This window comes from Melanotaenia boesemani, chromosome 5 (genome assembly GCF_017639745.1).
Source record: "Melanotaenia boesemani isolate fMelBoe1 chromosome 5, fMelBoe1.pri, whole genome shotgun sequence".
Lineage (NCBI taxonomy): Eukaryota > Metazoa > Chordata > Actinopteri > Atheriniformes > Melanotaeniidae > Melanotaenia > Melanotaenia boesemani.
In genome coordinates, this window is record NC_055686.1 from 36,826,710 (window position 1) to 36,843,141 (window position 16,432).

The following is a 16,432-nucleotide window of genomic DNA, read 5'->3' on the forward strand; positions in this document are numbered from 1 at the left end:
GTCCTAATTGCTGCTGCTTTGCTTTACGTTGTTTTATTTGCTTTGCTTTGTTTTATTTGTTTTAATTGTTTTAACATTGACTCTTTTTCTTTTAATTGGTTTGGGACACTTTTATGCCCTGCCGCTCCACTAGAGGCCCGGGACGCGGTCTGTATCGAGGACTTGGTTGATGGCTGGCCTCTAGTGCATATGTTTTATGTTACGGCAGTTTTATTTTGTTTATCTGTTGTCCCTTTTTATTGTGTTTAACTCCACTGCTTCTAACACTTGTATTTCTTTTTATTTTAGTGGTCTGAGAGCGTGGAGTGGTGGTGCCTCTGCGGTGCAGGTCCCCGGTTTAGTCTGATCCTCCCCTCATCTGCATGCTGATCACGTTTGCCTGTGCTGTGGGACTGAAGTGCGGTGTGAAGTGTGTTTGTCTTGCACGTGTGCCTGGGGTGGCCTTTGTTTGGATCCCCTCACCTCATTTAGCCCACCTATCTCCTGGTAAGCCTCAGCCATCTTTTATTTTTGAATCGTGGGTTTTGTTTTGTTGATTTTAAATAAAGATTGTTTAATTGATTGGACGCTTGTCTCCCGCCTCGTTAGTATAACGGACCTGGTTGCCTTGTTGGAGTCCTGTTATTATTCCCCGGGTGAAAGTCCCAGGGTGGCGTTGTCGCAATTTTTAAAATATTATTTACATACTTTCCCAAGCTTGCCACATATGGAAGATTTGTTCCCCAGCAAAGCACAGTGTTGGCACCACTGTACAAACTGTTAAAGAAACAGGGAACATGGATGTGGACGGGGGTGGAACAAGATGCTTTTGATAAGTGTAAACAGCTGTTTACTAGTGATCAGGTACTAGTGCACTATGACCCCAGTTTATCGCTCACCTTAGCTTGTGACGCATCTGCTTGTGGAATAGGTGCAGTCATTCAACACACCCTACCGAACGGCGAGGAACGTCCGATTGCTTGTGCTTCAAGAACGCTGGTCCCTGCCGAGAAAAAATATTCTCAGATCGAAAAAGATGCTCTGGCACTGATTTACAGGGTTAAGAAGTTCCATCAGCACCTATGGGGCAGACATTTTCTTTTTGGTCACGGACCACCGCCCCCCGTTAACGCTGTTTGGAGAACATAAGAGTTTGCCTATTCTCGCGGCAGCACTGATCTAACGGTGGGCAATTATCTTATCAGCTTATGACTATCATATAACTTACCGCAAATCTGAGGAACACAGTAATGCAAACTGACTTTCCAGATGCCTGTTGCCAGAAACCAGTGACACGGGGACAGCCGTGACTTCAGCTATAATCCGCTCATCGATGACCGAACACTTCCAGGCAGCACCGCTAAACGCCACACAAGTTGCCACATCGACACGCACGGACAAGGAGTTGTCTCGTGTGTATAAGTATATTATGGAGGGATGGCCGGCACAGGTTGAAGATCTGAAAATCTGAAAGTTTTCCACACAAAAAGAAATGAGCTATCCACAGAGAGCGGCTGTGTGTTGTGGGGAACCAGAGTCATCGTACCTTCAAAACTGAGACATTACTAAATGAAATTCACACAGGGCACCAAGGCATCGTCAGAACAAAAACCTTAGCCCGCAAATATGTGTGGTGGCCCAACCTTGACTTGAATGTGGAGCAGATTTGTAAAGCATGCTAGGTCTGTCAGTTTGACCAAAAAATGCCACAACAAGTCATGTTGCACCCGTGGGAGTTTCCGGGGGAATCCTCGAAAAGGCTACACATAGACTTTGCAGGACCGTTTCTGAACAACATGATTGTTGTGGACTCTCAGACCAAGTGGTTAGAGGTGTTTCGCATGTCACAGGTGATGTCTAAAGCAACCATTACCAGACTCAAAAGACTGTTTGCTGCTTTTGGCCTTCCAGCACAGCTGGTGACTGATAATGCCACCACCTTCATGTCAGAGGAGTTTCAGTCCTTTGTCAAACTGAACGGCATTCTACACACCACTTGCGCTCCTGGACACCCGGCGACTAACGGTCTGGCTGAGAGATATGTACAGACTTTCAAAACAAGTTTAAAGAAACTTGCGCACACGTCCTTGAGCATTGAGGATAAGATCTCGCTGTTCTTGCTAAAGTGTCGGACGACACCTAACTCCACAACCGGGCAATCTCCAGCAGATTTATTTTTGCACAGACATGTCCCAACAAGGCTGGACTTCCTTCAGCTGTGCACCTGGGAACTGGGGCGCAAATGCCAGTATCACCAGAAGGACCTCCATGATAGCAAAGCTGTGGACCGTCCTTTTCAGGCGGCTGATGCTGTGTACCTGCGTAGTACAGTGGGAGGAGATCACAAGTGGATTCCAGGGTTAGTGACCAAATGTACTGGCCCAGTGTCATACAAAGTGAGAGAGCAGGATTCTGAGAAATGACATAAACGCCATGCTGATCAGCTGTGAGCTCGAGTCACAACAGTGCCTAACGCAAGGGATAAAAGCTTGTCGACTGAGCAGGCGGATGACGCTGAACGTGACACGGCTTGGGACTGCTCGGAGCCTCAGACTGTTTGCTCACCTGAGCCCCAAACGGTCCATTCGCCAGAGTCTCTGTTTGTGATCCTTAGGTGCTCAAACGTTGTAATTAAACCACCTAAACGATATCTGCAGTAATTATTACTGTATTCTGTGACCGTATTAAACATTCAGTACGTATGTGTCACCGTTGCACCAGACTCTGCTACACCTGCTCCTGCCAATCACTGCCGCTCTCCCTCTCCAGAATACTAATTAAGCACACCTGCAAGTAATCCCGGCTCCAGGACTTATGAGCTCCAGTTCTCCTACCAGTCTCCGTCAGACCTCGTTCAAGCACGCTGACCCTTTCCACTTCCCCGTCCCGGTCCCGACTCCCCAAGCTGTCAACTTGGACTTCTGAAGACCTTCGAGATCATAAAGACTCCTGCTTCAGCCAGTTACTCTGTTCAGAATAAAACCTGTTAAACCAGTCCTGTCTCCGAGGGGTCCTTCACAACAGTATGCATTTAATTTAATAGTTTAAATGTTGGTATAAATGCGATGTTTAACTGAGTCAGTGGACGTTATGTTTAGTTGTTATTTAAATCTGCTGACTAGTAGTTGCTGTTGTTATTCAGTCTTTGTTGAAGTCATTTTTGGTACAATTAATCTGATTACATCAAAGAGTTGAGTTAAGTAATTTTCAGTTAAGAAAGGGGATGATGTGGTGTATTAACCATCCTTACGGACATTTGGATACTGATGCATGGGTATTACCGAAACCGGAAGTTGTATCTGGAGTCTAGTGTAAGATGTGCGGTACAAGAATAAAGTTGGTTGCATGTTACTCCTGCCTCAGCCTCGCTAATATATTACAGTAAGTATAATGAGAGGATTATTGTCATTTTATTTTCAGCCTCGACTTGTATTTGTATTATAAAAGTATTGAGTCCTTGTTGTTAATAGCCTACCGTTAGACCATGCTGTATGTCAGTGATCACTTAAAAACATTTTGGGGAGCCTTATTTTCGTGAGAGCACCTCGACTTCCAAGTCATGTGTACGCGCACCTCACGAGCATCACAGTCGTGCCAATATAATGTCATACTCGGAGTACGAACATTACTGAAAGAAACGGAATGGATCAAGTGCACTATTTGGAGAATTTGACAAACTGAGTTGATAAACACACAATGCTGACAAAGTAATTGTATTTTTCTAATCTGAGAAGCATCGGAAATTTCATGGAAAATTTTATAAAATAGTCTGAAAATGGACTGCCACAACTTTCCAGAGCAGCTGCCATTGTTGCCATGAGCTGGTCCAGCCAGCATACAGCTGCTTTTAGTTTGTGGAAACTGGTGTTGGTAAGATTAAATAAAGAATACTTTAATAATCCAATTATTGCTAGTGTAATAACTATCACTTAACCTTTAATTAGTGCTCACATTTTTGCTTTTGTTTTGGGTTTTCTTGTTCCAGTCATATAAACTCTGCTGTAGTTTTAGCTACTCAAATCTTTTCTGTACTACACTCAATAAAATCAACATTTTATTCCCACAGCCCATCATACCGTTATCATGAAGTCAAATACATTGTTTTGGGGTGTCCAAACCCTTTCTGATAGTTTGTTCTGTGTGGTGGTAATTGTCCCAGTTAAGGTTTAAAAAAAATTATTCTGTAGTGAATTCATAACAAACCTTTTATTTAAAGAAAACATTTAACCTGTTAGTTCTTTTTGTTATTAGTTCTTTTAACACTTGTGCTTTACACACTAAAATGTTTAATGTTTTGCGTGTGTCTTTGTAGGTGTTGATTTGTTGACTGTGGCCTCCTTTATTGAAATTCTGGACAAATAAAAGAGAGATGATACAGCATTTAGCCAGAGTGCTGTCTTTAATAACATTTTTATAAAGAAAAAGGACAGAGTCTGAACAATCTGCACTGGAGCTGGCCAGTTTGCCAAAAGCTGTGTTTTATTATGATCATTGAACAAACTCAGTCATCCTCAAATCTGGCAAAAACCTTTTTTTTAATTTATTTATTTATTTTTGTATCAATGATTATAACGCAGAAAAACTTTCATAGTCCTGCTTTCTTTCAAAAATAAAAATTAAGAGCTCTTCCATCAAGTTCCTCCTCCCAACTCTGCAAAGCCTCCTGTTTCTCTTTTTGTTTATCTTTGCTCATTGATAAGACAGCTGAAAATACAACTTCCACTGAAGGTTATAGTTCAGCACCAATCAGCTGCAGCCATGATCACGTGGTAAAATGTTCTCCTGTAAAAGGGCACAAATAATTTTTTTAATTAGTTTTCACATTAATTAATGAACAAAGATGGATTTTTTTTATATTTAATTTCTTTGTGGCCTTTAATATACAGTAGGTAGGTAGGTAGGTAGGTAGGCAGGTAGGTAGGTAGGTAGGTAGAGAGGAAAGTTGGAAAGTAATGAGTTGCTGTTTCTCAGCAACAGAACCAGGCAACGACAGCGTTTTGTCCAGTCGCTGGATGCTGCTTAGTCAAGCAAAAACAAATAAAATCAGTATATGTTGATAGAAGAGATTGATAATATAACAGCAATCTCACTGGCATATATGTACCTTAAAAAACATGTTTTTCCATCTACCTTTTTTTTCTCTTAGTCCTCTATATATTTGTAATATGTTAATAGGGTATGTTTTTATGTCACTTCTTTCTGCCAAAAACAACAAAACATACTACATACATCACATCACTAAATGTGATCTGTGAAAATGGTGCACTGCTCGGTGGCTGCCTCAGTCTGCCTGATCCTGTTTGTTTATATGTTGCTGTTGTCTACTCTTTGACTGGTTTGTACTAGAAAAAAAATTGTTGCACCTGTTGCAATGACAATAAAGTTTCATTCATTCATTCATTCATTCATTCATTCATTCATTCATTCATTCATTCATATTGTTTTAGTTTCAACTAAAACAATGTGAATGTAAGACCTGGAGGAGATCAGTATTAGTTCACATCCTGCTAACTGTGCTTCGCCCAGGATCTTCCCTGCAACTCAATTTCACAACAAACCATGTTCATGTTCATTCTTAGAAAAGCCAAAAATGTACAAATACAATGCTTTAAATGCTGAAGCAAAGTAAATATATAAATATTAGGACATAAATTAAATGTGTATGACCAAAACACATTCATGTTTTATAACCTTGTAGTTTGACACATTTTAGTCATTTTTACCTTTTAAGTGTTTATTGTAGAAACAGTATCTAATAAAATAATTGCAATAGTTAGACGGCTTTTTAAATTCTTAGTTAAACGGGCAGGTTATTTGTGGGCGTGGCCTGTTCCCACGTTTGTGGGAGGAGCTTAAACAAAAGATTTGTGTAATAAAGTTCTAGAATTCTTTGATGTTGGTCACATGACTGATGATGTCAAACATTCAGCATATCTGAAAAATTCTAAAGATTCTCAGATCATCCAAACCTTCGATCGCGTGCACACGTCCTCGACACTTTGGAAGAATTTTACACTGGTGAGAATATAGCATTTTTCTTCAAAACTTTTCTGTTTCTCTACAGATAAGTTGACAAGAAATACTATTGAATATCTGTTAAGATGGCATCAGGAAACAGACCATTCAATTTTTCTAACGGTGCTAGCAAAACCTCACAGGCTCAAACAACCAGCCTTGTTAACAGCTTCAGGTTTAGCATCGAGACACCAAAATCTGACATAAATCCATCTAGTCAGAGCAGCAATTCCTTGAAAACCGACTGCAACGGCTTCAAGTTTTGCGATAACATGAAAGGCTCAAACTCTGATGAAAACCAGAAGAGTTGTACCACCAAGAGCCAAAACTATGAAGAAAATTTGCAGAAGTCTGAGGAGAACAACCTCTGTGAACTGACAGAGAAGAAACCATCAAGAAGTCAGAAATTAGCCGAAGAGATAGCTTTCCAGAAAGAACATAAACGGAAACTGTGGGAGGAAAAAACCAAATCTCCAACATGGAAATACCTCAGCCAAATTGTGAAGGTATATTCACCAGAAACAGAATCGGCTCTGAAAGAGGGGAAACAAGTGGAGGGTGAAAACTCACAAATCCAGAGAGAAGTAAAAGATTTGGAACAGACAAACACTAAGGCTTTTCGTCCGAAAGACAGAAGCAAAACTGAAAAACAGAAGATGTTTGAACGAGAAAGGAAGGAAATGGAGGAAGCATTTGGAGCCACTGATCAGGAAAAATTAACACAGGTAGAAATTTGGCTAACGATGAAAAATCTGATCAAAGAAATGTCACAAGAGAACAAAGCTCTGACGAACAAGATGAAAATTTTTGATGATGAAAGGAGAGAAATTCAGGCAATGAAGGCTGATTTAGAAAAAGAGAGGAAACACCTAGAGGATCAAATTAGCAAAGTGGAGGAGAGAGGAGGAGAGATTGACCAACAGAAAATTAAACTCAGCAAGAAAAAATCTCTCTGGAGCAGGAAAGAAAAAGAACAGAGCATGGAGGCAAAAAAACTAGAAAAGGAGAGAGAGGAATTGGAGCTGCTGAGAGATCAGTTGAGGCAAGAGAAAACATCTATTCTGCAGAAAAGTAAACAGCTGGAAAAGCAAGTCCAGGAGCAGCAAGGTGGGAAAATACACCCTGAAGTGGAAATGAATGAAGAGGGAAAGAGTAACGGAAAACTTGAGCTTGAGAAAAGAAAATATAGGGAGAGACAACAAATTTGGAGCAGGAGATTTAAAATGATGGAAGGTGAGCTCAAAAAAGCAGAAAAGAAAAATAATCAGCTGTTGAAGGAAAATAATAAACTCTCCGAAGAGAAGAAACAGCTGGAAAAGACAGTGGAGAAAAAGACTGCAGAAACTCATGTAGAAATCTTGAATCAACTGAAAGAGGAGAAGAAAAAGTTGGAGCTGGAGAAAAATGAACTCTTAGAGAAGAAACAACATCTGGAGCAGGAGAAGAAACAGCTTGAAAAGGCGAGAAAAGACTTGGTGAAGGAGGAAAAGAGAGTACAAACTCATGTGGAAATCAGTAGGAATCAAATAAAAGAGGAGAAGAAAGAGTTGGAGTTGGAGAAATATGAACTCTTAGAGAAGATAAAACATCTGGAGCAGGAAAAAAATCAACTGGAAGAAGAGAGAAAAGCGAAGCAGCTGGAAAAACAGGTTGAAGAGGAGAGAGTAGTGATTAAACAGGAAAAACTGGGAGCAGAGCTAAATCATGTGATAGAAAAGGAAAAAGAAACACAGGATTTGATTCATGCTCAACCCTTGAGTCTCCCTGAGAACCAAGATGAATTTTCAGTTTTCGATTCACATCCATCTCATGAGGAATCTCAACTTTGCTCCACCTTCAGTGCTCAAACACTCTCTTATCCTGTCAACATTTCTGAGTTATATCCAGAGACATCCCATCTTTCTTCCTCTGAACCTGCCATTGATAACACCATCCTCACTCCACCCTTGGTTGTAGATTATACTCATTATCCAGTTGTCCAACCAAACTCCAACCTGATTCCTGCCAGAGACACCTTCATCTCTCCACCCTACAACAGTAATCCTCATGATTTCCCGTTGTATGACGCAAATTCATACTGGGACGGCTGTGACAACACCAACTACGGCAGTTTCTTCTCTCAGGGGTGTTACAGCAACCCTCCAAATTTCCCGTTGTATGATGCAAATTCATACTGTGACGGCTGTGCCAACACCAACTACGGCACTTTCTTCTCTCAAGGGTGTTACAGCAACCCTCCAAATTTCCCGTTGTATGATGCAAATTCATACTGTGACGGCTGTGCCAACACCAACTACGGCAGTTTCTTCTCTCAGGAGTGTTACAGCAACCCTCCAAATTTCCTGTTGTATGATACAAATTCATACTGGGACGGCTGTGCCAACACCAACTACGGCACTGTCTTCTCCCAAGACTGTTGCAGCAACCCTCCAGATTTCCCGTTGTATGATCCAAATTCATACTGGGACGGCTGTGCCAACACCAACTATGGCACTTTCTTCTCTCAAGACTGTTACAGCAACCCTCCAAATTTCCCGTTGTATGATACAAATTCATACTGGGACGGCTGTGCCAACACAAACTACGGCACTTTCTTCTCTCAAGACTGTTACAGTAACCCTCCAAATTTCCCCTTGTATGATGCAAATTCATACTGGGACGGCTGTGCCAACACAAACTACGGCACTGTCTTCTCTCAAGACTGTTACAGCAACCCTCCAAATTTCCCGTTGTATGATCCAAATTCATACTGGGACGGCTGTGCCAACACCAACTATGGCACTTTCTTCTCTCAAGACTGTTACAGCAACCCTCCAAATTTCCCGTTGTATGATCCAAATTCATACTGGGACGGCTGTGCCAACACCAACTACGGCACAGTCTTCTCTCAAGACTGTTGCAGCAACACTCCAGATTTCCCGTTGTATGATACAAATTCATACTGGGACGGCTGTGCCAACACCAACTACGGCACTGTCTTCTCTGCAAACAGTTAGAGCAACCCTCCAAATTTCCCATTGTATGATCCAAATTCATACTGGGACGGCTGTGCCAACACCATCTACGGCACTGTCTTCTCTGCAAACAGTTACACCAACCCTCCAAATTTCCTGTTGCATGATCCAAATTCATACTGGGACGGCTGTGCCAACATCAACTACGGCACTGTCTTCTCTCAAGACTGTTACAGCAACCCTCATAATTTCCCATTGTATGATACAAATTCATGCTGGGACGGCTGTGGCAAAACCAACTACGGCACTTTCTCCTCTGCAAACAGTTACAGCAACCCTCCAAATTTCCTGTTGTATGATACAAATTCATACTGGGACGGTTGTGCCAATACAAACTACGGCACTGTCTTCTCTCAAGACTGTTACAGCAACCCTCCAAATTTCCTGTTGTATGATCCAAATTCATACTGGGTCGGCTGTGCCAACACCAACTACGGCACTGTCTTCTCTCAAGACTGTTGCAGCAACCATCCAGATTTCCCGTTGTATGATCCAAATTCATACTGGGACGGCTGTGCCAACACCATATACGGCACTGTCTTCTCTCAAGACTGTTGCAGCAACCCTCCAAATTTCCCGTTGTATGATGCAAATTCATACTGTGACGGCTGTGCCAACACCAACTACGGCACTTTCTTCTCTCAAGGGTGTTACAGCAACCCTCCAAATTTCCCGTTGTATGATGCAAATTCATACTGTGACGGCTGTGCCAACACCAACTACGGCAGTTTCTTCTCTCAGGGGTGTTACAGCAACCCTCCAAATTTCCTGTTGTATGATACAAATTCATACTGGGACGGCTGTGCCAACACCAACTACGGCACTGTCTTCTCCCAAGACTGTTGCAGCAACCCTCCAGATTTCCCGTTGTATGATCCAAATTCATACTGGGACGGCTGTGCCAACACCAACTATGGCACTTTCTTCTCTCAAGACTGTTACAGCAACCCTCCAAATTTCCCGTTGTATGATACAAATTCATACTGGGACGGCTGTGCCAACACAAACTACGGCACTTTCTTCTCTCAAGACTGTTACAGTAACCCTCCAAATTTCCCCTTGTATGATGCAAATTCATACTGGGACGGCTGTGCCAACACAAACTACGGCACTGTCTTCTCTCAAGACTGTTACAGCAACCCTCCAAATTTCCCGTTGTATGATCCAAATTCATACTGGGACGGCTGTGCCAACACCAACTATGGCACTTTCTTCTCTCAAGACTGTTACAGCAACCCTCCAAATTTCCCGTTGTATGATCCAAATTCATACTGGGACGGCTGTGCCAACACCAACTACGGCACTGTCTTCTCTCAAGACTGTTGCAGCAACACTCCAGATTTCCCGTTGTATGATACAAATTCATACTGGGACGGCTGTGCCAACACCAACTACGGCACTGTCTTCTCTGCAAACAGTTAGAGCAACCCTCCAAATTTCCCATTGTATGATCCAAATTCATACTGGGACGGCTGTGCCAACACCATCTACGGCACTGTCTTCTCTGCAAACAGTTACACCAACCCTCCAAATTTCCTGTTGCATGATCCAAATTCATACTGGGACGGCTGTGCCAACATCAACTACGGCACTGTCTTCTCTCAAGACTGTTACAGCAACCCTCATAATTTCCCATTGTATGATACAAATTCATGCTGGGACGGCTGTGGCAAAACCAACTACGGCACTTTCTCCTCTGCAAACAGTTACAGCAACCCTCCAAATTTCCTGTTGTATGATACAAATTCATACTGGGACGGTTGTGCCAACATCAACTATGGCACATTCTTCTCTCAAGACTGTTGCAGCAACCCTCATAATTTCCCGTTGAATGATGCAAATTCATACTGGGACGGCTGTGCCAACACCAACTACGGCACTGTCTTCTCTCAAGACTGTTGCAGCAACCCTCCAGATTTCCCGTTGTATGATACAAATTCATACTGGGACGGCTGTGCCAACACCATATACGGCACTGTCTTCTCTCAAGACTGTTGCAGCAACCCTCCAGATTTCCCGTTGTATGATCCAAATTCATACTGGGACGGCTGTGCCAACACCAACTACGGCACTGTCTTCTCTCAAGACTGTTGCAGCAACCCTCCAGATTTCCCATTGTATGATACAAATTCATACTGGGACGGCTGTGCCAACACCAACAACGGCACTGTCTTCTCTCAAGACTGTTGCAGCAACCCTCCAGATTTCCCGTTGTATGATCCAAATTCATACTGGGACGGCTGTGCCAACACCAACTACGGCACTGTCTTATCTCAAGACTGTTGCAGCAACCCTCCAGATTTCCCATTGTATGATACAAATTCATACTGGGACGGCTGTGCCAACACCAACTACGGCACTGTCTTCTCTCAAGACTGTTACAGCAACCCTCCAAATTTCCCGTTGTATGATCCAAATTCATACTGGGACGGCTGTGCCAATACAAACTACGGCACTGTCTTCTCTCAAGACTGTTACAGCAACCCTCATAATTTCCTATTGTATGATACAAATTCATACTGGGACGGCTGTGCCAACACCAACTACGGCACTGTCTTCTCTCAAGACTGTTACAGCAACCCTCATAATTTCCTATTGTATGATACAAATTCATACTGGGACGGCTGTGCCAACACCAACTACGGCACTGTCTTCTCTCAAGACTGTTACAGCAACCCTCATAATTTCCTATTGTATGATACAAATTCATACTGGGACGGCTGTGCCAACACCAACTACGGCACTGTCTTCTCTCAAGACTGTTACAGCAACCCTCATAATTTCCTATTGTATGATACAAATTCATACTGGGACGGCTGTGCCAACACCAACTACGGCACTGTCTTCTCTCAAGACTGTTACAGCAACCCTCCAAATTTCCCGTTGTATGACACAAATTCATACTGGGACGGCTGTGCCAACACCAACTACGGCACTGTCTTCTCTCAAGACTGTTACAGCAACCCTCCAAATTTCCCGTTGTATGACACAAATTCATACTGGGACGGCTGTGCCAACACCAACTACGGCACTGTCTTCTCTCAAGACTGTTACAGCAACCCTCATAATTTCCCATTGTATGATACAAATTCATACTGGGACGGCTGTGCCAACACCAACTACGGCACTGTCTTCTCTCAAGACTGTTACAGCAACCCTCATAATTTCCTATTGTATGATACAAATTCATACTGGGACGGCTGTGCCAACACCAACTACGGCACTGTCTTCTCTCAAGACTGTTACAGCAACCCTCCAAATTTCCCGTTGTATGATCCAAATTCATACTGGGACGGCTGTGCCAATACAAACTACGGCACTGTCTTCTCTCAAGACTGTTGCAGCAACCCTCCAGATTTCCCGTTGTATGATCCAAATTCATACTGGGACGGCTGTGCCAACACCAACTACGGCACTGTCTTATCTCAAGACTGTTGCAGCAACCCTCCAGATTTCCCATTGTATGATACAAATTCATACTGGGACGGCTGTGCCAACACCAACTACGGCACTGTCTTCTCTCAAGACTGTTGCAGCAACCCTCCAGATTTCCCATTGTATGATACAAATTCATACTGGGACGGCTGTGCCAACACCAACTACGGCACTGTCTTCTCTCAAGACTGTTGCAGCAACCCTCCAGATTTCCCGTTGTATGATCCAAATTCATACTGGGACGGCTGTGCCAACACCAACTACGGCACTGTCTTATCTCAAGACTGTTGCAGCAACCCTCCAGATTTCCCATTGTATGATACAAATTCATACTGGGACGGCTGTGCCAACACCAACTACGGCACTGTCTTCTCTCAAGACTGTTACAGCAACCCTCCAAATTTCCCGTTGTATGACACAAATTCATACTGGGACGGCTGTGCCAACACCAACTACGGCACTGTCTTCTCTCAAGACTGTTACAGCAACCCTCATAATTTCCTATTGTATGATACAAATTCATACTGGGACGGCTGTGGCAAAACCAACTACGGCACTTTCTCCTCTGCAAACAGTTAGAGCAACCCTCCAAATTTCCCATTGTATGATCCAAATTCATAGTGGGACGGCTGTGCCAATACAAACTACGGCACTGTCTTCTCTCAAGACTGTTGCAGCTACCCTCCAGATTTCCCGTTGTATGATCCAAATTCATACTGGGACGGCTGTGCCAACACCAACTACGGCACTGTCTTCTCTCAAGACTGTTGCAGCAACCCTCCAGATTTCCCATTGTATGATACAAATTCATACTGGGACGGCTGTGCCAACACCAACTACGGCACTGTCTTCTCTCAAGACTGTTACAGCAACCCTCCAAATTTCCCGTTGTATGATCCAAATTCATACTGGGACGGCTGTGCCAATACAAACTACGGCACTGTCTTCTCTCAAGACTGTTGCAGCAACCCTCCAGATTTCCCGTTGTATGACACAAATTCATACTGGGATGGCTGTGCCAACACCAACTACGGCACTGTCTTCTCTCAAGACTGTTACAGCAACCCTCATAATTTCCTATTGTATGATACAAATTCATACTGGGACGGCTGTGGCAAAACCAACTACGGCACTTTCTCCTCTGCAAACAGTTAGAGCAACCCTCCAAATTTCCCGTTGTATGATCCAAATTCATACTGGGACGGCTGTGCCAATACAAACTACGGCACTGTCTTCTCTCAAGACTGTTACAGCAACCCTCCAAATTTCCTGTTGTATGATCCAAATTCATACTGGGTCGGCTGTGCCAACACCAACTACGGCACTGTCTTCTCTCAAGACTGTTGCAGCAACCATCCAGATTTCCCGTTGTATGATCCAAATTCATACTGGGACGGCTGTGGCAAAACCAACTACGGCACTGTCTTCTCTCCAGCCTTGCAATAAAAATAAAAATATATATAAAATATAATTAATTTCTCAGACTTTTTCCTTTTTTAGTTATCTATAAAATCCTTAAAATACAAGTGTTGCACATTCTGGTAGCTGAATGTGATAATGTTAAAGGTCCTATTTTATGTAAAATTCACTTTCTAAAGTTTTTCTTACATTCATATGTGTCCTCATAACCTGTGTATGAGGCCCAAAAAAGACAAATGTCTATCTCCTCTTTCATATAGTCAAGACCTGACTGTGCCTAATAGAATGTGTCTTACATAATGCTATGTTTAGATTCTACCAGAAGCCTATCAGCCCGTCCATATATGGAGTCTAAAATTCACTAACCTTAGCAAATAGCAGTGTGCTTACAGCTGCAATGAAGTATAGTCCTAATGTGTGTCATTTTAAATAATTCTAATTATGAAATGTTGAGAATAAGACATTTCACTGAATCAATGCACAAAAGATTAAGGCTGGAGTTTCCAGTCTTATGGGGTATTTTATGATATTTACGTAACAATGATTTTCAATTTGTACGCATCCTAGGGATGCAGTCTGGGGGACCCCCAATCACTACGGCAACTAACCTGTGCATGGCTCCTGGTGTGGAGGATTTGCATGAGTACAACACTAGAGTTAAAACAGAGCTAAAAACAAAAAATCAAGCATACCTAAAAACAATAATAAAAAATAAGAGAAACAAGTATAAAAGTCTATATAAATGAGCTTATAAAATCAATGTGCTTGTGTAAAAACAGAATTGTAAAGGATGCATAAACAGGTAGCATTTAAAATAAACAAGTACATAATTAATTAACTAAGAAGAAAAAGACTAAAATAAAATAATTCAGTTATATGCTAAGCTAAAAAGTTAGGTCTTGAGCAGGAAAGGGCAACTCTGGTCTTCATGGGCTGCAGTCCTGCAGGTGTTTCGACTTTTCCCTGTTACAACACACCTGATTCAAATCCACCCAGGGTAAATCACCACGGCAACTATCCTGTGCATGGCTCCTGGTGTGGAGGATGTGCATGAGTACAACACTAGAGTTAAAAAAAGAGCTAAAAACAACAAAAACAAGCATACCTAAAAACAATAATAAAAAATAAGAGAAACAAGTATAAAAGTCTATATAAATGAGCTTATAAAATCAATGTGCTTGTGAATAAACAAAATTGTAAAGGATGCATAAACAGGTAGCATTTAAAATAAACAAGTACATAATTAATTAACTAAGAAGAAAAAGACTAAAATAAAATAATAATTCAGTTATATGCTAAGCTAAAAAGCTAGGTCTTGAGCAGGAAAGGGCAACTCTGGTCCTGACGGGCTGCAGTCCTGCAGGTGTTTCGACTTTTCCTTGCTCCAACACACCTGATTCAAATTAAACGGTCCTCCTCAACATCTTGTTGTCAAGTTCTGCCCAATCATGTTGACCCATCAATCTAATTCAGGTGCTACTGATATTCTTTAATATATCAATCGTCTCTGCAGCTCTGAGGCTCTCCAGCAGGCTGTTCCTCAGACGAGGGCTGTAGTGATAGAACAAGGCCTCGTCATAGGTTTTAGTTCTGACTATGAGAACAATTAAAATGCCAGTACCAGAAGTCCTCAGGGTCTGTGATAACTCGTAATTTGACAGCAGGTCAGATAAATAGAGAAGTATGAAAACCACCCTGGTGGCTGCTCTGGACATTTTTGTCCATTTTTTTCAACTTTTATTTTATTTTTTTCCTAGATGATCATTTCTGATGTGTTAGTGCTAGTGGCATGAATTTTTTAAATAACTTTTCTTTTTAGAGACATTTTTAAACCAATTTTATTTTTCTATCATGTCTTTTATACTCTGTTGATAAATTTAGTTTAGTAGTAGTGAATTTAGTACCCTCTGGTGACCTTTATGGCCACCAAAAGTGTCCATGCACAAAAATAGCCATAAATTCTTACCTCAATATTTATTTAAGCTTTTTTTAATAAATTATTTAAACCGTTTTTGTCCTGAAAAAAAGTAATTTAACCCTATTATATTAAATTATTTGATTAAGATTAAGATTAGGATTAAGATTAACATTATTGTCATTTGTAATGAAATTTTTAAATCCCAGACTCTCCCACAGGCTAAAAGAATATAAACCATTAAAAAAAACAGTCAACAAGAGAAAGATAATGAAATTAACAAAGTTAGTAAATTATTCAATAATATAGAATAATAATAATATTAATATGCAACAAAAAGATGCTGTTATTTAAAAAATGATGCTGCAGCTGTGACAGGTTGAAAAGACAGGTTAAAAATTTTACTTTGTTTACTCCTTACTTAACCCCACCTGTAAACTTTGTCGCATCCAACGCAGGATCCTCCTCGGGCTGAACATGAATTAGAATGTATGCTTATTTATTTTAAGGTCTATGACCTCCTACATGCTGCCTAATAGCGGCGCCGCTCCGTTAATATACTTTTTTTTAGGACAATCCGTCCAAGTTCTTCCAAAATCCAAAATCACGTTAACATACGTGTTTGCATGTCATCATACTTTTATACTATTAAATG

The 16,432-nt window shown here is 41.6% G+C and overlaps 1 long non-coding RNA gene across 1 annotated transcript; it reads right to left on the bottom strand.

Moving 5' to 3' along the window:
• Positions 1-368: 368 nt before the first annotated feature.
• Positions 369-16,214, bottom strand: LOC121639388. Its single transcript, XR_006010147.1, has 3 exons — positions 16,204-16,214; positions 599-606; positions 369-483 (listed from the first exon to the last, which is right to left on the bottom strand). It is a non-coding gene; the product is annotated as an uncharacterized LOC121639388 (long non-coding RNA).
• Positions 16,215-16,432: the final 218 nt, after the last annotated feature.